This window comes from Heptranchias perlo, unplaced genomic scaffold (genome assembly GCF_035084215.1).
Source record: "Heptranchias perlo isolate sHepPer1 unplaced genomic scaffold, sHepPer1.hap1 HAP1_SCAFFOLD_388, whole genome shotgun sequence".
Taxonomy (NCBI): Eukaryota; Metazoa; Chordata; class Chondrichthyes; order Hexanchiformes; family Hexanchidae; genus Heptranchias; species Heptranchias perlo.
In genome coordinates this window covers 208634-232046 of record NW_027139400.1, presented here as the reverse complement: position 1 = coordinate 232046, position 23413 = coordinate 208634, and the positions used below count along the sequence as shown (strand labels likewise).

At 49.7% G+C, this 23413-nt stretch overlaps 1 protein-coding gene across 2 annotated transcripts in view; it reads left to right on the top strand.

Moving 5' to 3' along the window:
* The first annotated feature begins 366 nt into the window (after positions 1–366).
* The window catches only part of LOC137311979 (CUGBP Elav-like family member 1), a 128626-nt gene continuing 105579 nt past the window's right edge, over positions 367–23413 (top strand). For both annotated transcript variants that reach the window (XM_067978791.1, XM_067978788.1), the window contains exon 1: positions 367–495. The gene's annotated coding sequence lies outside the window, so the exon portion shown is untranslated. The remainder of the gene's footprint in view (positions 496–23413) is intronic.

The window sequence follows — 23413 nt, the reverse complement described above, 5'->3', positions numbered from 1 at the left end:
CCTCCGCCCTGACTGATGCTAGACTTCAGTCTCACCTGGTCTGGGGCCCTGCTCCACCCCCGCCAGTGCGCTGAGCAGTATATCAGTCCCACCATCTCCCCGTATAGCCGTGCCTGGTTCCCTGGAGTGAACAGAAACCGTACAAAGCAGCGACTCTGCTGAAAAAGGTGACATTTAATTTTACAACCAGATAGTGTGAGGAACAGCAGGTGCCCCAGATCTTGTGCGCAGCATTGTCTCTTGCAGCCCCCCGTCTAACAGCACTCCCTCTCCAAGTAATGCTGGGTGGCTGGGTATAACCTCCTCAAACTACTTGGCAGATGTGGACTTTTGCTGAATTTGATCTCTGTTTTCTGCAAAGGCACGGAGAATATAGAGTGAGCGGGAGAAGGCGGCGGAGAGTGAGCGGGAGAAGGCGGCGGAGAGTGAGCGGGAGAAGGCGGCGGAGAGTGAGCGGGAGAAGGCGGCGGAGAGTGACTCAAGGAGGGCTTCAAGGTAAGCGTTGTTCGAATGTGTTTCCATGGCTTGTGTGGAGGATGGTGTAAGGTTATCTGTTGATTGCTGTTCAGTGAGGTTATAGACCCTGACTTCAATGGAGATTGATGTAAACAGTGCCGTATTAGGGACAGTTTTTAAAGCTTTAAATTGCAGTCTTATGTGAAATGGTGAAGGAATCGTGCACGATAGGCACAATGTTACTTCTTACAGTGGAGCCAGGAGACTGACCCGCTTTCAACGCTGCTTTGGCCTCAAAAGACATTGCGTCCGAACCTAAGCAATGCCAACCCCATCTTGCGTCTTTTGGGGTTCAGATTCTTGCATATATAAGACTCTACCATTATCACTTCAGTATGGTGAGGGAGAGACTCTGGACCAATGTTCTGTGGGCCCCTGTGCTAGCAGAGTTAGCGTCGTCAGAGGGCTTCGACAAAGCAGCTACATAATGTCGGGTGCAGTAATTTCATCCTTGTTGGGTCTGTTACTGTGTGTGATCTTGGAGTAATAGTTCCTCGATGTATTGGGTCTGTTACTGTGTGTGATCTTGGAGTAATAGTTCCTTGATGTATTGGGTCTGTTACTGTGTGAGATCCTGGAGTAATAGTTCCTTGATGTATTGGGTCTGTTACTGTGTGTGATCCTGGAGTAATAGCTCCTCGATGTATTGGGTCTGTTACTGTGTGTGATCCTGGAGTAATAGTTCCTTGATGTGTTGGGTCTGTTACTGTGTGTGATCCTGGAGTAATAGTTCCTTGATGTGTTGGGTCTGTTACTGTGTGTGATCCTGGAGTAATAGTTCCTAGATGTATTGGGTCTGTTACTGTGTGTGATCCTGGAGTAATAGTTCCTCGATGTATTGGGTCTGTTACTGTGTGTGATCCTGGAGTAATAGTTCCTTGATGTGTTGGGTCTGTTACTGTGTGTGATCCTGGAGTAATAGTTCCTTGATGTGTTGGGTCTGTTACTGTGTGTGATCCTGGAGTAATAGTTCCTTGATGTGTTGGGTCTGTTACTGTGTGTGATCCTGGAGTAATAGTTCCTTGATGTGTTGGGTCTGTTACTGTGTGTGATCCTGGAGTAATAGTTCCTTGATGTGTTGGGTCTGTTACTGTGTGTGATCCTGGAGTAATAGTTCCTTGATGTATTGGGTCTGTTACTGTGTGAAATCTTGGAGTAATAGTTCCTTGATGTATTGGGTCTGTTACTGTGTGTGATCTTGGAGTAATAGTTCCTCGATGTATTCGGTCTGTTACTGTGTGAGATCCTGGAGTAATAGTTCCTTGATGTATTGGGTCTGTTACTGTGTGTGATCCTGGAGTAATAGTTCCTTGATGTGTTGGGTCTGTTACTGTGTGTGATCCTGGAGTAATAGTTCCTTGATGTATTGGGTCTGTTACTGTGTGAAATCTTGGAGTAATAGTTCCTTGATGTATTGGGTCTGTTACTGTGTGTGATCTTGGAGTAATAGTTCCTCGATGTATTCGGTCTGTTACTGTGTGAGATCCTGGAGTAATAGTTCCTTGATGTATTGGGTCTGTTACTGTGTGTGATCCTGGAGTAATAGTTCCTTGATGTATTGGGTCTGTTACTGTGTGAGATCCTGGAGTAATAGTTCCTCGATGTATTGGGTCTGATACTGTGTGAGATTCTGGAGTAATAGTTCCTTGATGTATTGGGTCTGTTACTGTGTGTGATCCTGGAGTAATAGTTCCTTGATGTATTGGGTCTGTTACTGTGTGAGATTCTGGAGTAATAGTTCCTTGATGTATTGGGTCTGATACTGTGTGAGATTCTGGAGTAATAGTTCCTTGATGTATTGGGTCTGTTACTGTGTGTGATCCTGGAGTAATAGTTCCTTGATGTATTGGGTCTGTTACTGTGTGTGATCCTGGAGTAATAGTTCCTCGATGTATTGGGTCTGTTACTGTGTGTGATCCTGGAGTAATAGTTCCTTGATGTATTGGGTCTGTTACTGTGTGTGATCCTGGAGTAATAGTTCCTCGATGTATTGGATCTGTTACTGTGTGAGATTCTGGAGTAAGAGTTCCTTGATGTATTGGGTCTGTTACTGTGTGTGATCTTGGAGTAATAGTTCCTCGATGTATTGGGTCTGTTACTGTGTGTGATTCTGGAGTAATAGTTCCTCGATGTATTGGATCTGTTACTGTGTGTGATCCTGGAGTAATAGTTCCTCGATGTATTGGGTCTGTTACTGTGTGTGATCCTGGAGTAATAGTTCCTTGATGTATTGGGTCTGTTACTGTGTGTGATCCTGGAGTAATAGTTCCTCGATGTATTGGGTCTGTTACTGTGTGAGATCCTGGAGTAATAGTTACTTGATGTTGGGTCTGCTACTGTATGTGATTCTGGAGTAATAGTTCCTCGATGTATTGGGTCTGTTACTGTGTGTGATCCTGAAGTAATGGGTCTGTTCCTGTGTGAGATCCTGGAGTAATAGTTCCTTGATGTATTGGGTCTGTTACTGTGTGAGATCCTGGAGTAATAGTTCCTTGATGTATTGGGTCTGTTACTGCGTGAGATCCTGGAGTAATAGTTCCTTGATGTATTGGGTCTGTTACTGTGTGTGATCCTGGAGTAATAGTTCCTTGATGTATTGGGTCTGTTACTGTGTGAGATCCTGGAGTAATAGTTCCTTGATGTATTGGGTCTGTTACTGTGTGTGATCCTGGAGTAATAGTTCCTTGATGTATTGGGTCTGTTACTGTGTGTGATCCTGGAGTAATAGTTCCTCGATGTATTGGGTCTGTTACTGTGTGTGATCCTGGAGTAATAGTTCCTTGATGTATTGGGTCTGTTACTGTGTGTGATCTTGGAGTAATAGTTCCTTGATGTATTGGGTCTGTTACTGTGTGTGATCTTGGAGTAATAGTTCCTTGATGTATTGGGTCTGTTACTGTGTGAGATCCTGGAGTACCAGTTCTTTGATGTGTTGGGTCTGTTACTGTGTGAGATCCTGGAGTACCAGTTCTTTGATGTGTTGGTGTTGTGTCAGTTGCTGTGTGGCGAAGGCGGAGGCCAGTGGGGTTGGGGAAAGGTGAGGGAATGTGGCATGTTACTATGATGAGTTGGTCATCAGACTCTGTGTTATCAGTGATCAAGACCTTGTAGGGACTGGTTGGAACTAAGGGTGAGATGTGGTGTTGCTGCTTTTGGCGCATTAGCAATGGGGCATAGCCATGTACACCAAGGGAGGAGCAGAGGGAGGTCGTGGGTTTGTATAAGAGGTGCTCGTGATCGGGACTAGGGTAGGAGAGTAGTGTTGAGTTGGGAGTGGTGGAGCATGGTGATGATGAGGGGAATGAAGGGGCTGGAGGAGAAGGGTAAACAGAAGAGGGTGAGGAGGTGTTTGTAACGTGATAGGTGGGTGGGTCGAAAGCAGCAGTAGAACTTGGATTACAGTGACCACTGGCAGAGAGCTCGGTATGGCGAAGGGACAAGGAGGCAATCAGCCTAAAGTTTTGAGGGAAAGTTCTCGGGAGGAGGATGGAGAGGTGAAGTTCAGTTTGTGAACTTGATGTGGGGGGTGCTGGAGGAGGAGGAGGAGGAGGAGGTGGCACCAGCTCAGCAGCCAATAGATCAGGTAACAGAAGTTTCATTAACCCTGCCAGGTGAATGGAGATTGATCCAGGACCAGCCTGCAGCAGGACTCTCAGTGCTGTTGGATCTGCACCTGAATGACAACAGGGTCTGATTGCTTTCACATGTTTGCTACATTTCACACTGCTCCTGTGTGAGGACCCTGACTGGCTTCACATCCCCGTGCTACTTTCACACTTTGCTGTGACCTTATACAAGCCATGTATACTGCGTGCACACTGTGCTGTGACCTTGTACAAGCCATGTATACTGCGTGCACACTGTGCTGTTAACTTGTACGGGCCATGTATACTGCGTGCACACTGTGCTGTTAACTTGTACGGGCCATGTATACTGCGTGCACACTGTGCTGTTAACTTGTACGGGCCATGTATACTGCGTGCACACTGTGCTGTGACCTTGTACAAGCCATGTATACTGCGTGCACACTGTGCTGTTAACTAGTACGGGCCATGTATACTGCGTGCACACTGTGCTGTTAACTTGTACGGGCCATGTATACTGCGTGCACACTGTGCTGTTAACTTGTACGGGCCATGTATACTGCGTGCACACTGTGCTGTTAACTTGTACGGGCCATGTATACTGCGTGCACACTGTGCTGTTAACTTGTACGGGCCATGTATACTGCGTGCACACTGTGCTGTTAACTTGTACGGGCCATGTATACTGCGTGCACACTGTGCTGTGACCTTGTACAAGCCATGTATACTGCGTGCACACTGTGCTGTTAACTAGTACGGGCCATGTATACTGCGTGCACACTGTGCTGTTAACTTGTACGGGCCATGTATACTGCGTGCACACTGCTGTTAACTTGTACGGGCCATGTATACTGCGTGCACACTGTGCTGTTAACTTGTACGGGCCATGTATACTGTGTGCACACTGTGCTGTTAACTTGTACGGGCCATGTATACTGCGTGCACACTGTGCTGTTAACTTGTACGGGCCATGTATACTGCGTGCACACTGTGCTGTTAACTTGTACGGGCCATGTATACTGCGTGCACACTGTGCTGTTAACTTGTACGGGCCATGTATACTGCGTGCACACTGTGCTGTTAACTTGTACGGGCCATGTATACTGCGTGCACACTGTGCTGTTAACTTGTACGGGCCATGTATACTGCGTGCACACTGTGCTGTTAACTTGTACGGGCCATGTATACTGCGTGCACACTGTGCTGTTAACTTGTACGGGCCATGTATACTGCGTGCACACTGTGCTGTTAACTTGTACGGGCCATGTATACTGCGTGCACACTGTGCTGTTAACTAGTACGGGCCATGTATACTGCGTGCACACTGTGCTGTTAACTAGTACGGGCCATGTATACTGCGTGCACACTGTGCTGTTAACTAGTACGGGCCATGTATACTGCGTGCACACTGTGCTGTTAACTAGTACGGGCCATGTATACTGCGTGCACACTGTGCTGTGACCTTGCATACTGTGCTGTGACCTTATACGGGCCATGTATACAGTGTGCACACTGCTGTGACCTTCCGTGGGCTGCGTATACAGTGTGCGCACTGTGCTGTGACCTTGTTTGGGATGTGTATACCGATGTTTGTTGGTGATGTACCAGTGCGATGTACTCGGTGGTTAGACCACACCCAGAGTGTTCAGTTCTGGGCACTGCACCTTAGGAAGGATATATTGGCCTTGGAGGGAGGGCAGTGTAGATTGACCAGAGTGATACCTGGACTCAAGGGTTAAATTACGAGGAGAGAATTACACAAACTAGGTTGGATTCCCTCGAATTTACAAGATTATTAGATGTGGGGAACTGATAGGGTAAATAGAGAGAAACTATTTCTGCTGGTTGGGGAGTCTAGGACTAGGGGACATAGGCTAAAAATTAGAGCCAGGACTTCAGGAGCTCACCCCTCCCGCACCCCACCCCCCCCCCCCCCCCCCCACACCCGGGATCCCCCCCCCCCCCCCCCCCCCCCCCCCCCCCAAACCCGGGCTCACCCACCCCCCACCCCCAACCCAACCCGGGCTCCTTCACCAGGGCAAGCGTAGCAATGACTGGTTCGGCCCGAGGCAGGACTAGGCTCAGCCCCATCTCTCTGAATGACCAGCGTGGACTGAGCTGTAAACATGTTGGTTGCAGCAGCTCCACCAGCAACGAGACGGACACAACCTCTGAGGGGTTGGCCTGGGCCGACACCAGCTGCCCCCTCACTCTGCGCTGGTACAGCAGTTTGGAGACTCCACCGTCTTGTGTCTATTTAATGAAAGGGAAGCCGGCCAAAATCTGCTTGTGTTGCTGCAGTACCATGGCTATTTAAAGAAAAAGAAATAATTATTCCCCAGAGTGAGGTGCATGCTGTCAGTCTCAACAACAACCTGCATTTATATAGCGCCCTTAACATAGTAAAACGTCCCAAGGCACTTCACAGGAACGATTATCAGTCAAAGTTGACACCGAGCCACATAAGGAGATATTAGGACAGGAAAGCTTGGTCAAAGAGGTAGGTTTTAAGCAGAGTCTTAAAGGAGGAAAGAGAGGTAGAGAGATGGAGAGGTTTAGGGAGGGAATTCCAGAGCTTAGGGCCCAGGCAGCTGAAGGCACGGCCGCCAATGGTGGAGTGATTAAAATCGGGGATTGACAGGAGGCCAGAATTGGGGGAGTACTGAGATCTCGGAGGGTGGTAGGGCTGGAGGAGGTTACCGAGATCTCGGGGGGTTGTAGGGGTGGAGGAGGTTACAGAGATCTCGGAGGGTTGTCGGGCTGGAGGAGGTTACAGAGATAGGGAGGGTTGTAGGGCTGGAGGAGGTTACAGAGATAGGGAGGGTTGTAGGGCTGGAGGAGGTTACAGAGATAGGGAGGGTTGTAGGGCTGGAGGAGGTTACAGAGATCTCGGGGGGTTGTAGGGCTGGAGGAGGTTACAGAGATCTCGGAGGGTTGTAGGGTTGGAGGAGGTTACAGAGATCTCGGAGGGTTGTAGGGCTGGAGGAGGTTACAGAGATCTCGGAGGGTTGTAGGGCTGGAGGAGGTTACAGAGATCTCGGAGGGTTGTAGGGCTGGAGGAGGTTACAGAGATCTCGGAGGGTTGTCGGGCTGGAGGAGGTTCCAGAGATCTCGGAGGGTTGTAGGGCTGGAGGAGGTTCCAGAGATCTCGGAGGGTTGTAGGGCTGGAGGAGGTTCCAGAGATCTCGGAGGGTTGTAGGGCTGGAGGAGGTTCCAGAGATCTCGGAGGGTTGTAGGGCTGGAGGAGGTTCCAGAGATCTCGGAGGGTTGTAGGGCTGGAGGAGGTTCCAGAGATCTCGGAGGGTTGTAGGGCTGGAGGAGGTTCCAGAGATCTCGGAGGGTTGTAGGGCTGGAGGAGGTTACAGAGATCTCGGAGGGTTGTAGGGCTGGAGGAGGTTACAGAGATCTCGGAGAGTTGTGGGGCTGGAGGAGGTTACAGAGATCTCGGAGGGATGTAGGGCTGGAGGAGGTTACAGAGATCTCGGTGGGTTGTAGGGCTGGAGGAGGTTCCAGAGATCTCGGAGGGTTGTAGGGCTGGAGGAGGTTCCAGAGATCTCGGAGGGTTGTAGGGCTGGAGGAGGTTACAGAGATCTCGGAGGGTTGTAGGGCTGGAGGAGGTTACAGAGATCTCGGAGGGTTGTAGGGCTGGAGGAGGTTACAGAGATCTCGGTGGGTTGTCGGGCTGGAGGAGGTTCCAGAGATCTCGGAGGGTTGTAGGGCTGGAGGAGGTTCCAGAGATCTCGGAGGGTTGTAGGGCTGGAGGAGGTTCCAGAGATCTCGGAGGGTTGTAGGGCTGGAGGAGGTTACAGAGATCTCGGAGGGTTGTAGGGCTGGAGGAGGTTACAGAGATCTCGGAGGGTTGTAGGGCTGGAGGAGGTTACAGAGATCTCGGAGGGTTGTCGGGCTGGAGGAGGTTCCAGAGATCTCGGAGGGTTGTAGGGCTGGAGGAGGTTCCAGAGATCTCGGAGGGTTGTAGGGCTGGAGGAGGTTCCAGAGATCTCGGAGGGTTGTAGGGCTGGAGGAGGTTCCAGAGATCTCGGAGGGTTGTAGGGCTGGAGGAGGTTCCAGAGATCTCGGAGGGTTGTAGGGCTGGAGGAGGTTCCAGAGATCTCGGAGGGTTGTAGGGCTGGAGGAGGTTCCAGAGATAGGGAGGGGTGGACCAGGAGCCAGTGTAGGTCAGTGAGCACAGGGGGTGATGGGAGAACGGGACTTGGTGTGAGTTAGGATACGGGCAGTAGAGTTTTGGATGAGTTCAAGTTTACGGAGGGTGAAAGATGGGAGAGCGGAATGGTCGAGTCTGGAGGAAACAAAAGCATGAACGAGTGTCCTGAGGAACACTGTGTTCCTCGCGCTGCTGACACCCAGCATCCAGCTCACCTCCAGGACTGTTTGAAACGTGCTGTGTCAGTATTGAACCAGTTTTTAAGATGGGTGAAATCCAGTCTACCCCCCCTGCAGTGCACAGTGCCATGTGGATGAACCCTTGCACTGTGAATTGTGCTGTCCTCCCGCGTCCCTTTGTCACAGACACCTACTCCCGGGACGCAGTCGCTGGGGCTGCATCAGCGATTCAGCTCCGTCCTTTCTCTCCCCACCTGTGGGCAACAGATCATTTCCTCTTGCTGGTCGCTTTGACCTTGCTGTATAAAAACCTCACGTCAACGGCACAGTTATTATTTATACTCCAGTGCTTACAAAAACAGATGGACATTACATTTGTAATGAGCTGACGTTTTCAGGGTAAGTAGAGGCACTGCTTGAGTTTAAAGGCAAGCTGAGAGTTACCTCTGACAGCTGGCAGTACAGGCTCAATCCAGTGTCGTCACCAGGACACTTTCTGAGTTGATATTGATGCACGATTTAACCCAGTGCAAAACATCCCCTCACACAGACCTGTACCCACCCGTACCACACCCAGTGTTACAGCTCTCAGTGCCCTCTCCACACACAGACCTGTACCCACCCGTACTACACCCAGTGTTACAGCTCTCAGTGCCCTCTCCACACACAGACCCGTACCCACCCGTACCACACCCAGTGTTACAGCTCTCAGTGCCCTCTCCACTCACAGACCCGTACCCACCCGTACACACCCAGTGTTACAGCTCTCAGTGCCCTCTCCACACACAGACCTGTACCCACCCGTACCACACCCAGTGTTACAGCTCTCAGTGCCCTCTCCACTCACAGACCTGTACCCACCCGTACCACACCCAGTGTTACAGCTCTCAGTGCCCTCTCCACACACAGACCCGTACCCACCCGTACCACACCCAGTGTTACAGCTCTCAGTGCCCTCTCCACTCACAGACCTGTACCCACCCGTACCACACCCAGTGTTACAGCTCTCAGTGCCCTCTCCACTCACAGACCTGTACCCACCCGTACTACACCCAGTGTTACAGCTCTCAGTGCCCTCTCCACACACAGACCCGTACTATAAGCGTTGGGTGTCATGCTGCCAATGGTTGATGCCGTCACGGTGCATTGACTCCAGGTGTGTGTGCCACCAACTCTCTCTGGGAGAGCCGTGCTTCTTCCACGGTGTTGTCTGGAATATCGCTAGCTACTTGCAGTGTCGTCTGATTTTGAAAAATTTCCATTTTTGCAGCAGTGGCCTGTGTTTAGGAATGTCTGTTCTGGCTAATCACAGAAATGGAGCTGAGATCAAGAGCAGAGGCCAACAATGTGTACAGATAAAGTGATCTCTCGTCATCCATTTGGATTGTCTGCACAGCTTGGTGGGGGGGGGGGGGGGAGAGAGGTGGGGTGTTGGGGGGGGAGAGGTGATGGGGGTCGGGGGGGAGAGGTGATGGGGTCGGGGGGGGGAGAGGTGATGGGGGTCGGGGGGGAGAGGTGATGGGGTCGGGGGGGGAGAGGTGATGGGGGTCGGGGGGGGAGAGGTGATGGGGTCGGGGGGGGGAGAGGTGATGGGGGTCGGGGGGGGAGAGGTGATGGGGGTCGGGGGGGAGAGGTGATGGGGGTCGGGGGGGAGAGGTGATGGGGTCGGGGGGGGAGAGGTGATGGGGGTCGGGGGGGGGAGAGGTGATGGGGGTCGGGGGGGGGGTGAGGAGTGGAGATATGGGGGGCCTTGCTCTATATGTTTAGTGAGCCGACACTCTTGTATGTCGAGGATCATTGTCATTTGTCGAGAGTGGGGTCCTCCAGATTCTAGTCAGTTGGCCCAACACAAGCCACAGGATAACTGAAACATTTTGTGATGTACTTACTGTAAGAACCGTCAGGTTGTTCAATAGCGAGCACACTATACCATTTCACTGTGGACCCGAGCTCCAAACAAGGCCCACTCACTGAGGGCTGTTGACTTTTGCCAATTTGCTCTCTCCTCATCCCAACCCCTCGTGACTGGGCACCACTGAGGCTGAGTATTTTACTCAGTCCTGCACACAGGAGCCTGCAACCTTTCAAACTTGTACTTTCTTGAATGTTGAAGATTAAGGGGTGATCTAATTGAGGTGTTTAAGATGATTAAAGGATTTGATAGGGTGGACATAGAGAGAAACTATTTCCTCTGGTGGGGGGAGTCCAGAACAAGGGGCCAAAACCTTAAAATTAGAGCTGGGCCGTTCAGGGTGATGTGAGGAAGCAAGGATCTAATGAGAGTGAGGAACCTAAAGTAATTAAGTATCAGTAAAGAGAAAGTACTGGAGAAAGTAATGGGACTAAAATCTGACCAATCCCTGGACCTGATGACCTACACCCTCGGGTTTTAAGAGTTGGCTGCCGAGTTAGTGGATGCATTGGTTTTGATCTTCTAGAATTCTCTAGATTCTAGAACGGTCCCAGCGGATTGGAAGGTAGAAATGTAACCCGCTGTTCAGAAAGGAGGGAGAGAGAAAACAGGGAACTACAGGCCAGTTAGCCTGACATCAGTAGTAGGGAAAATGCTAGAATCTATTATTGAGGATATAGTAACAGAGCACTTAGAAAATCATAATATGATTAGGCAGAGTCACATGGTTTTATGAAGGGGAAAATCATGTATGACAAATCTATTAGAGTTTTTGAGGATGTAACTAGCAGGGTAGATAAAGGGGATTGTAGTATATTTGGATTTTCAAAAGGCATTCAACAAGGTACCACACAAGAGGTTGTTACACAAGATAAAGGCTCATGGGATTGGGGGTAATATATTAGCATGGATAGAGATTGGTTAACAGACAGAAAACAGAGTAGGAATAAACAGGTCATTTTCAGGTGGCAGGCTGTAACTAGTGGGATGCTGCAAGGATCAGTGCTTGGGTCTCAGCTATTTACAATCCATATTAATGACTTAGATGAAGGGACCGAGTGTAATGTTTTCAAGTTTGCTGACGATACAAAGCTAGGTGGGAAAGTAAGCTGTGAGGAGGACACAGAGTCTGCAGAGGGATATAGACAGGCTAAGTGAGTGGACGAGAAGGTGACAGATGGAGTATAATGTGGGGAAATGTGAGGTTATTCACTTTGGTAGGAAGAATAGAAAAGCGGATATTTTTTCAAAGCTGAGACACTAAGAAATGTTGGTGTTCAGAGAGATTTGGGTGTCCTTGTACACGAATCACAGAATGTTAACATGCAGGTCTTCCAAAATTTTATAGACTCTGGAACAGTTCCTACAGATTGGAGGGTGACAAATGTAACCCCACTATTTAAAAAAGGAGGGAGAGAAAAAACAGGGAATTACAGACCAGTTAGCCTAACATCAGTAGTGGGGAAAATGCTAGAGTCTATTATAAAGGATGTGATAACAGAACACTTGGAAGGCATTACGGGATTGGACAAAGTCAGCATGGTTTATGAAAGGGAAATCATGCTAACAAATCTACTGGAGTTTTTTGAGGCTGTAACTGTAGAATAGATCGGGGAGAACCAGTGGATGTGGTGTACTTGGATTTTCAGAAGGCTTTTGATAAGGTCCACACAAGAGGTTAGTGCTCAAAATTAAAGCACGTGGGATGGGAGAATATACTGGCATGGATTGAGAATTGGTTGACACACAGGAAACAGAGAGTAGGAATAAACGGGTGGCAGGCAGTGACTAGTGGGGTATCACAGGGATCAGTACTTGGGCCCCAGCTATTCACAATATATGTCAATGATTTGGATGAGGGAACTGAATGTAACATTTCCAAGTTTGCAGACGACACAAAGCTGGGGTGGAATGTGAGCTGTGAGGAGGATGCAAAGAGGCTCCAATGTGATTTAGACAAGTTGGGTGAGTGGGCAAGAACATGGCAGATGCAGTATAACGTGGATAAATGTGAGGTTATCCACTTTGGTTGTAAAAACAGAAAGACAGATTATCTGAATGGTGACAGATTGGGAAAAGGGGAGGTGCAACGAGACCTGGGTGTCCTTGTACACCAGTCGCTGAAAGCGAGCATTCAGGTGCAGCAAGCAGTTAGGAAGGCGAATGGTATGTTGGCCTTCATTGCAAGAGGATTTGAGTACAGGAGCAGGGATGTCTTACTGCAGTTATACAGGCCGTGGTGAGACCACATCTGGAGTATTGTGTGCAGTTTTGGTCTCCTTATCTGAGGAAGGATGTCCTTGCCATGGAGGGAGTGCAGTGAAGGTTTACCAGACTGATTCCTGGGATGGCAGGACTGACGTATGAGGAGAGATTGGGTCGACTAGGCCTATATTCACTGGAGTTTAGAAGAATGAGAGGTGATCTCATTGAAACATATAAAATTCTAACAGGACTAGACAGACTAGATGCAGGGAGGATGTTCCCGATGGATGGGGAGTCCAGAACCAGGGGTCACAGTCTCAGGATACGGGGTATGCCATTTAGAACAGAGATGAGGAGAAATTCTTCACTCAGAGGGTGGTGAACCTGTGGAATTCTCTACCACAGCAGGCAGTGGAGGCCAAGTCATTAAATATATTTAAGAAGGAGATAGATATATTTCTTAATGCTAAAGGGATCAAGGGATGGGGAAAAGCGGGAACAGGCTACTGAGTTAGACGATCAGCCATGATCATTTTGAATGGTGGAGCAGGCCTGAAGGGCCGAATGGCCTGCTCTTGCTCCTATTTTCTATAATTCTATGAGGTACAGCAAGCAATTAGGCGGCAAATGGCCTTTACTACAAGAGGTTGGGGTATGAGAATAAGGAGGTCTTGCTGCAATTATATAGGGCTCTGGTGAGACCGCACCTGGAGTACTGTGTACAGTTTTGGTCTCTGGAGTTTAGAAGAATGAGAGGTGATTCCATTGAAACATGTGAAAAGGGGGCATAGTCTCAGGATAATAGTTCGGCCATTTAGGACCAAGATGAGGAAAAATTTCTTTGGAATTCTCTACCCCAGAGGACTGTGGATGCTGAGTCGTTGAGTTTATTCAAGGCTGAGATCGATAGATTTTTGGACTCCAGGGGAATCATGGGATATGGAGATCGGGCGGGAAAGTGGAGTTGAGATTGAGATCGGCCATGATCTGATTGAATGGTGGAGCAGGCTCGAGGGGCCGAATGGCCTACTCCTGCTCCTATTTCTTATGTTCTTATGTTCAAAACAACATATCTTCAATATGAAGCTTTCATAGCAATTTCCAACCAGGTCGATTTAGTTCAAAGCGAGCATCCTTGTGGCTATGTAGGTCGACTGGAAGAGGGAAAGGGGCAATCAGTGCTCGATCAATGGAGGAGGGGAAGGGGCAATCAATGGAGGAGGGGGAGGGGGAGGGGTAATCAGTGCTCGATCAATGGAGGAGGGGAAGGGCAATCAATGGAGGAGGGGGAGGGGGAGGGGTAATCAGTGCTCGATCAATGGAGGAGGGGAAGGGGCAATCAATGGAGGAGGGGGAGGGGGAGGGGTAATCAGTGCTCGATCAATGGAGAGGGGAAGGGGCGATCAATGGAGGAGGGGGAGGGGGAGGGGTAATCAGTGCTCGATCAATGGAGGGGTAATCAGTGCTCGATCAATGGGGGAGGGGGAGGGGCAATCAGTGCTCGATCAATGGAGGAGGGGGAGGGGCGATCGATGCTCGATCAATGGAGGAGGGGAGGGCAATCAGTGCTCGATCAGTGGGGGAGGGGCGATCGATGCTCGACCAATGGAGGAGCGGGGAGGGGCAATCAGTGCTCGATCAATGGAGGAGGGGAGGGGCGATAGATGCTCGATCAATGGAGGAGGGGAGGGGCAATCAGTGCTCGATCAATGGAGGAGGGGGAGGGGCGATCGATGCTCGATCAGTGGGGGAGGGGAGGGGCGATCGATGCTCGATCAATGGAGGAGGGGGAGGGGCGATCGATGCTCGATCAGTGGGGGAGGGGCGATCAGTGCTCGATCAATGGAGGAGGGGGAGGGGCGATCGGTGCTCGATCAATGGAGGAGGGGGAGGGGCGATCGATGCTCGATCAGTGGGGGAGGGGCGATCAGTGCTCGATCAATGGAGGAGGGGGAGGGGCGATCGATGCTCGATCAATGGAGGAGGGGGAGGGGCGATCGATGCTCGATCAGTGGGGAGGGGGAGGGGCGATCGATGCTCGATCAATGGAGGAGGGGGAGGGGCGATCGATGCTCGATCAGTGGGGGAGGGGGAGGGGCGATCGATGCTCGATCAATGGAGGAGGGGGAGGGGCGATCGATGCTCGATCAATGGAGGAGGGGGAGGGGCGATCGATGCTCGATCAATGGAGGAGGGGGAGGGGCGATCGATGCTCGATCAATGGAGGAGGGGAGGGGCGATCGATGCTCGATCAATGGAGGAGGGGGAGGGGCGATCGATGCTCGATCAATGGAGGAGGGGGAGGGGCGATCGATGCTCGATCAGTGGGGGAGGGGGAGGGGCGATCGATGCTCGATCAATGGAGGAGGGGGAGGGGCGATCGATGCTCGATCAGTGGGGGAGGGGGAGGGGCGATCGATGCTCGATCAGAGGGGGAGGGGCGATCGATGCTCGATCAATGGAGGAGGGGGAGGGGCAATCGATGCTCGATCAATGGAGGAGGGGGAGGGGCGATCGATGCTCGATACAATGGAGGAGGGGGAGGGGCAATCGATGCTCGATCAATGGTGGAGGGGGAGGGGCAATCAGCGGAGGAGGGGGAGGGGCAATCGGTGCTCGATCAGTGAGGAGGGGGAGGGGCGATCGATGCTCGATCAATGGAGGAGGGGGAGGGGCAATCAGTGCTCGATCAATGGAGGAGGGGGAGGGGCAATCAGTGCTCGATCAGAGGAGGAGGGGGAGGGGCAATCAGTGCTCGATCAGTGGTGGAGGGGGAGGGGCAATCAGCGGAGGAGGGGAGGGGCAATCGGTGCTCGATCAAAGGGGGAGGGGCAATCGGTGCTCGATCAATTGGGGAGGGGGAGGGCAATCAGTGCTCGATCAGTGGTGGAGGGGGAGGGGCAATCAGCGGAGGAGGGGAGGGGCAATCGGTGCTCGATCAATGGGGGAGGGGCAATCGGTGCTCGATCAATGGGGGAGGGGCAATCTGTGCTCGATCAATGGGGGAGGGGCAATCGGTGCTCGATCAATGGGGGAGGGGCAATCGGTGCTCGATCAATGGGGGAGGGGCAATCGGTGCTCGATCAATGGGGGAGGGGCAATCGGTGCTCGATCAATGGGGGAGGGGCAATCAGTGCTCGATCAGTGGTGGAGGGGGAGGGGCAATCAGCGGAGGAGGGGGAGGGGCAATCGGTGCTCGATCAATGGGGGAGGGGCAATCGGTGCTCGATCAATGGGGGAGGGGCAATCTGTGCTCGATCAATGGGGGAGGGGCAATCGGTGCTCGATCAATGGGGGAGGGGCAATCGGTGCTCGATCAATGGGGGAGGGGCAATCGGTGCTCGATCAATGGGGGAGGGGCAATCGGTGCTCGATCAATGGGGGAGGGGCAATCGGTGCTCGATCAATGGGGGAGGGGCAATCGGTGCTCGATCAATGGGGGAGGGGCAATTGTTCGCCACAGAGGGAAATCGGAACACTGAGCAGTTTACTACAGAGGGATATTAGACCAGGGAATGGTTCACGGCAGAGGGATATTAGACCAGGGAATGGTTTACCATAGAGGGATATTAGACCAGGGAATGATTTACCACAGAGGGATATTAGACCAGGGAATGGTTCACCATAGAGGGATATTAGACCAGGAATGATTTACCATAGAGGGATATTAGACCAGGGAATGGTTTACCATAGAGGGATATTAGACCAGGGAATGATTTACCACAGAGGGATATTAGACCAGGGAATGGTTCACCATAGAGGGATATTAGACCAGGGAATGGTTTACCACAGAGGGATATTAGACCAGGGAATGGTTCACCATAGAGGGATATTAGACCAGGGAATGATTTACCATAGAGGGATATTAGACCAGGGAATGATTTACCATAGAGGGATATTAGACCAGGGAATGGTTTACCACAGAGGGATATTAGACCAGGGAATGGTTCACCACAGAGGGATATTAGACCAGGGTTCACCACAGAGGGAATATTAGATCAGGGAATGGTTTACCACAGAGGGATATTAGACCAGGGAATGGTTTACCACAAAGGGATATTAGACCAGGGAATGGTTTACCACAGAGGGATATTAGACCAGGGAATGGTTTACCACAGAGGGATATTAGACCAGGGAATGGTTTACCCCAGAGGGATATTAGACCAGGGTTCACCACAGAGGGAATATTAGATCAGGGAATGGTTTACCACAGAGGGATATTAGACCAGGGAATGGTTTACCACAGAGGGATATTAGACCAGGGAATGGTTCACCACAGAGGGATATTAGACCAGGGAATGGTTTACCACAGAGGGATATTAGACCAGGGAATGGCTTACCACAGAGGGATATTAGACCAGGGAATGGTTTACCACAGACGGATATTGGACCAGGGAATGGTTTACCAAAGAGGGATGTTGGACCAGGGAATGGTTCACCACAGAGGGATATTAGACCAGGGTTCACCACAGAGGGAATATTAGATCAGGGAATGGTTTACCACAGAGGGATATTAGACCAGGGAATGGTTTACCACAAAGGGATATTAGACCAGGGAATGGTTTACCACAGAGGGATATTAGACCAGGGAATGGTTCACCACAGAGGGATATTAGACCAGGGAATGGTTTACCCCAGAGGGATATTAGACCAGGGTTCACCACAGAGGGAATATTAGATCAGGGAATGGTTTACCACAGAGGGATATTAGACCAGGGAATGGTTTACCACAGAGGGATATTAGACCAGGGAATGGTTCACCACAGAGGGATATTAGACCAGGGAATGGTTTACCACAGAGGGATATTAGACCAGGGAATGGCTTACCACAGAGGGATATTAGACCAGGGAATGGTTTACCACAGACGGATATTGGACCAGGGAATGGTTTACCAAAGAGGGATGTTGGACCAGGGAATGGTTTACTCCAGAGGGATATTAGACCGGGGAATGGTTTACCATTGAGGGATATTAGACCAGGGAATGGTTTACTACAGAGGGATATTAGACCAGGGAATGGTATACCACAGAGGGATATTAGACCAGGGAATGGTTTACCACAGACGGATATTAGACCAGGGAATGGTTCACGACAGGGGGATATTAGACCACGGAATGGTTTACCACAGAGGGGTATTCGACCAGGGAATGGTTTATGACAGACGGATATTCGACCAGGGAATGGTTTACGACAGACGGATATTCGACCAGGGAATGGTTTACCACAGAGGGATATTAGACCAGGGAATTGTTTACCACAGAGGTATATTTGACCAGGGAATGGTTTACCACAGAGGGATATTAGACCAGGGAATTGTTTACCACAGAGGGATATTAGACCAGGGAATGGTTTACCAAAGAGGGATGTTAGACCAGGGAATGGTTCACCACAGAGGGATATTAGACCAGGGAATGGTTTACCACAGAGGGATATTAGACCAGGGAATGGTTTACAACAGAGGGATATTAGTCCAGGGAATGGTTCACCACAGAGGGATATTAGACCAGGGAATGGTTCACCACAGAGGGATATTAGTCCAGGGAATGGTTCACCACAGAGGGATATTAGACCAGGGAATGGTTCACCACAGAGGGATATTAGACCAGGGAATGGTTCACCTCAGAGGGATATTAGATCAGGGAATGGTTTACCAAACAGGGATATTAGACCAGGGTTCACCACAGAGGGATATTAGACCAGGGAATGGTTCACCACAGAGGGATATTAGACCAGGGAATGGTTTACCACAGAGGGATATTAGACCAGGGAATGGTTCACCACAGAGGGATATTAGACCAGGGAATGGTTTGCCAAAGGGGGATATTAGACCAGGGAATTCTTCACCACAGAGGGCTATTCGACCAGGGAATGGTTTACCACAGAGGGATATTAGACCACGGTAATGGTTCACCACAGAGGGATATTAGACCGGGGAATGATTTACTGCAGAGGGATATTAGACCAGGGAATTGTTCACCACAGAGGGCTATTCGACCAGGGAATGTTTTACCACAGAGGGATATTAGACCACGGTAATGGTTCACCACAGAGGGATATTAGACCGGGGAATGATTTACTGCAGAGGGATATTAGACCAGGGAATGGTTTACCACAGAGGGATATTAGACCAGGGAGTAGTTTACCACAGAGGGATATTAGACCAGGGAATGGTTTACCACAGAGGGATATTAGGCCAGGGAATGGTTTACCACAGAGGGATATTTGACCAGGGAATGGTTTACCACAGAGGGATATTAGACCAGGGAATGGTTTACCACAGAGGGATATTTGACCAGGGAATGGTTTACCACAGAGGGATATTTGACCTGGGAATGGTTTACTACAGAGGGATATTTGACCAGGGAATGGTTCACGACAGAGGGATATTAGACCAGGGAATGGTTCACCACAGAGGGATGTTACACCAGGGAATGGTTCACCACCGAGGGATATTACACCAGGGAATGGTTTACGAAAGATGGGTATTAGACCCGGGAATGTTTTACCATCGAGGGATATCAGACCAGGGAATGGTTTACGATGGAGGGATATTGGACCAGGGAATGGTTTACCATAAACGGGTATTCGACCAGGGAATGGTTTACCATAGAGGGCTATTAGACCAGGGAATGGTTTACCCCAGAGGGCTATTAGACCAGGGAATGGTTTCCCACAGAGGGATATTAGACCAGGGAATGGTTCACCACAGAGGGAATATTAGACCCGGGAATGGTTCACCACAGAGTGATATTAGACCAGGGAATAGTTTACCACAAAGGGATATTTGACCAGGGAATGGTTTACCACAGAGGGATATGAGACCAGGGAATGGTTTCCCACAGAGGGATATTGGACCAGGGAATGGTTCACCACAGAGGGAATATTAGATCCGGGAATGGTTCACCACAGAGTGATATTAGACCAGGGAATGGTTTACCACAGAGGGATATTGGACCAGGGAATGGTTTACCACAGAGGGATATTTGACTATGGAATGGTTCACGAAAGAGAGATATTGGACCATTGAATGATTTACCACAGAGGGATATTAGGCCAGGGAATGGTTTACCACAGAGGGATGTTACACCACGGAATGGTTTACTAAAGACGGGTATTAGACCCGGGAATGTTTTACCATCGAGGGATATTAGACCAGGGAATGGTTCACCACAGAGGGATATTAGACCAGGGAATGGTTTACCACAGAGGGATATTGGACCAGGGAATGATTTACCACAGAGGGATATTACACAAGGGAATGGTTAACCACAGAGGTATTTTAGACCGGGGAATGGTTTACCACAGAGGGATATTTGACCATGGAATGGTTCACGAAAGAGAGATATTAGACCATTGAATGACTTACCACAGAAGGGTATTAGACCAGGGAATGGTTTACCACAGAGGGATTTTAGACCAGGGAATGGTTTACCACAGAGGGATATTAGACCAGGGAATGGTTCACCACAGAGGGATATTAGACCAAGGAATGGTTTACCACAGAGGGATATTAGACCAGGGAATGGTTTACGACAGAGGGATATTAGACCAGGGAATGGTTCACCACAGAGGGATATCAGACCAGGGAATGATTTACTATTGAGGGATATTGGACCAGGGAATGTTTTACCATAAATGGGTATTCGACCAGGGAATGGTTTCCCACAGAGGGATATTGGACCAGGGAATGGTTTACCACAGAGGGATATTACACCAGGGAATGGTTTACCACAGACGGATATTGGACCAGGGAATGGTTTCCCACAGAGGGATATTGGACCAGGGAATGGTTCACCACAGAGGGATATTAGACCAGGGAATGGTTTACCATAGAGGGATATTAGACCAGGGAATGGTTTCCCAAAGAGGGATATTGGACCAGGGAATGGTTCACCACAGAGGGATATAAGACCAGGGAATGGTTCACCACAGAGGGATATTTGATCAGGGAATGGTTCACCAAAGAGGGATATTAGACCAGGGAATGGTTCACCACAGAGGGATATTAGATCAGGGAATGGTTCACCACAGAGGGATATTAGACCAGGGAATGGTTTACCCCAGAGGGATATTAGACCAGGGAATGGTTTACCCCAGAGGGATATTAGACCAGGGAATGGTTCACCACAGAGGGATATTAGACCAGGGAATGGTTTACCACAGAGGGATATTAGACCACGGAATGGTTCACCTCAGAGGGATATTAGACCAGGGAATGGTTTACCCCAGAGGGATATTAGACCAGGGAATGGTTCACCACAGAGGGATATTAGATCAGGGAATGGTTTACCAAAGAGGGATATTAGACCAGGGAATGGTTCACCACAGAGGGATATTAGATCAGGGAATGGTTCACCAAAGTGGGATATTAGACCAGGGAATGGTTCACCATAGAGGGATATTAGACCAGGGAATGGTTCACCACAGAGGGATATTAGATCAGGGAATGGTTTACCACAGAGGGATATTAGACCAGGGAATGGTTCACCTCAGAGGGATATTAGACCAGGGAATGGTTCACCACAGAGGGATATTAGATCAGGGAATGGTTCACCACAGAGGGATATTAGACCAGGGAATGGTTTACCTCAGAGGGATATCAGACCAGGGAATGATTTACTATTGAGGGATATTGGACCAGGGAATGTTTTACCATAAATGGGTATTCGACCAGGGAATGGTTTACCCCAGAGGGATATTAGACCAGGGAATGGTTTACCCCAGAGGGATATGAGACCAGGGAATGGTTCACCACAGAGGGATATTAGACCAGGGAATGGTTTACCACAGAGGAATATTAGACCACGGAATGGTTCACCTCAGAGGGATATTAGACCAGGGAATGGTTTACCCCAGAGGGATATTAGACCAGGGAATGGTTCACCACAGAGGGATATTAGATCAGGGAATGGTTTACCAAAGAGGGATATTAGACCAGGGAATGGTTCACCACAGAGGGATATTAGATCAGGGAATGGTTCACCACAGAGTGATATTAGACCAGGGAATGGTTCACCACAGAGGGATATTAGACCAGGGAATGGTTCACCACAGAGGGATATTAGATCAGGGAATGGTTTACCACAGAGGGATATTGGACCAGGGAATGGTTCACCTCAGAGGGATATTAGACCAGGAAATGGTTCACCACAGAGGGATATTAGATCAGGGAATGGTTCACCACAGAGGGATATTAGACCAGGGAATGGTTTACCCCAGAGGGATATTAGACCAGGGAATGGTTCACCACAGAGGGATATTAGATCAGGGAATGGTTCACCACAGAGGGATATTAGACCACGGAATGGTTCACCTCAGAGGGATATTAGACCAGGGAATGGTTCACCACAGAGGGATATTCGACCAGGGAATGGTTTACCAAAGACGGATATTGGACCACGGAATGATTTACCACAGAGGGATATTAGACCAGGGAATGGTTTACCCCAGAGGGATATTCGACCAGGGAATGGTTCACCATAGAGGGATATTAGATCAGGGAATGGTTTCCCAAAGAGGGATATTAGACCAGGGAATGGTTCACCACAGAGGATTATTAGACCAGGGAATGGTTTACCACAGAGGGATATTTGACGAGGGAATGGTTCACCACAGAGGATTATTGGACCAGGGAATGGTTTGCCAAAGGGGGATATTAGACCAGGGAATGGTTCACCACAGAGGGCTATTCGACCAGGGAATGGTTCACCACAGAGGGATATTAGACCAGGGAATGGTTTTCTGCAGACGGATATTAGACCAGGGAATGGTTCACCACAGAGGGATATTAGATCAGGGAATGGTTTACCACGTACGGGTATTAGACCAGGGAATGGTTTACCACAGAGAGATATGAGACCAGGGAACTGTTCACCACAGAGGGATATTCGACCACGGAATGGCTCACCACAGAGGGATATTAGACCAGGGAATGGTTTACCACGTACGGGTATTAGACCAGGGAATGGTTTACCACAAAGAGATATGAGACCAGGGAACTGTTCACCACAGAGGGATATTCGACCAGGGAATGGCTCACCACAGAGGGATATTAGACCAGGGAATGGTTTACCACAGAGAGATATGAGACCAGGGAACTGTTCACCACAGAGGGATATTCGACCAGGGAATGACTCACCACAGAGGGATATTAGACCAGGGAATGGTTTACCAAAGACGGATATTAGACCAGGGAATGGTTCACCTCAGAGGGATATTAGACCAGGGAATGGTTCACCACAGAGGGATATTAGATCAGGGAATGGTTTACCACAGAGGGATATGAGACCAGGGAACTGTTCACCACAGAGGGATATTCGACCAGGGAATGGTTTACCAAAGACGGATATTGGACCACGGAATGGTTTACCACAGAGGGATATGAGACCAGGGAATGGTTTACCCCAGAGGGATATTAGACCAGGGAATGGTTCACGACAGAGGGATATTAGATCAGGGAATGGTTTACCAAAGAGGGATATTAGACCAGGGAATGTTTCACCACAGAGGGATATTAGATCAGGGAATGGTTCACCACATAGGGCTATTCGACCAGGGAATGGTTTACCACAGAGGGATATTAGACCAGGGAATGGTTTACCACAGAGGGATATTAGACCAGGGAATGGTTTGCCAAAGGTGGATATGAGACCAGGGAATGGTTCACCACAGAGGGCTATTCGACCAGGGAATGGTTTATCACAGAGGGATATTAGACCAGGGAATGGTTTTCTGCAGACGGATATTAGACCAGGGAATGGTTTACCACAGAGGGATATTAGACCATGGAATGGTTCACCACAGAGGGATATTAGACCAGGGAATGGTTTACCACAGAGGGATATGAGAGCAGGG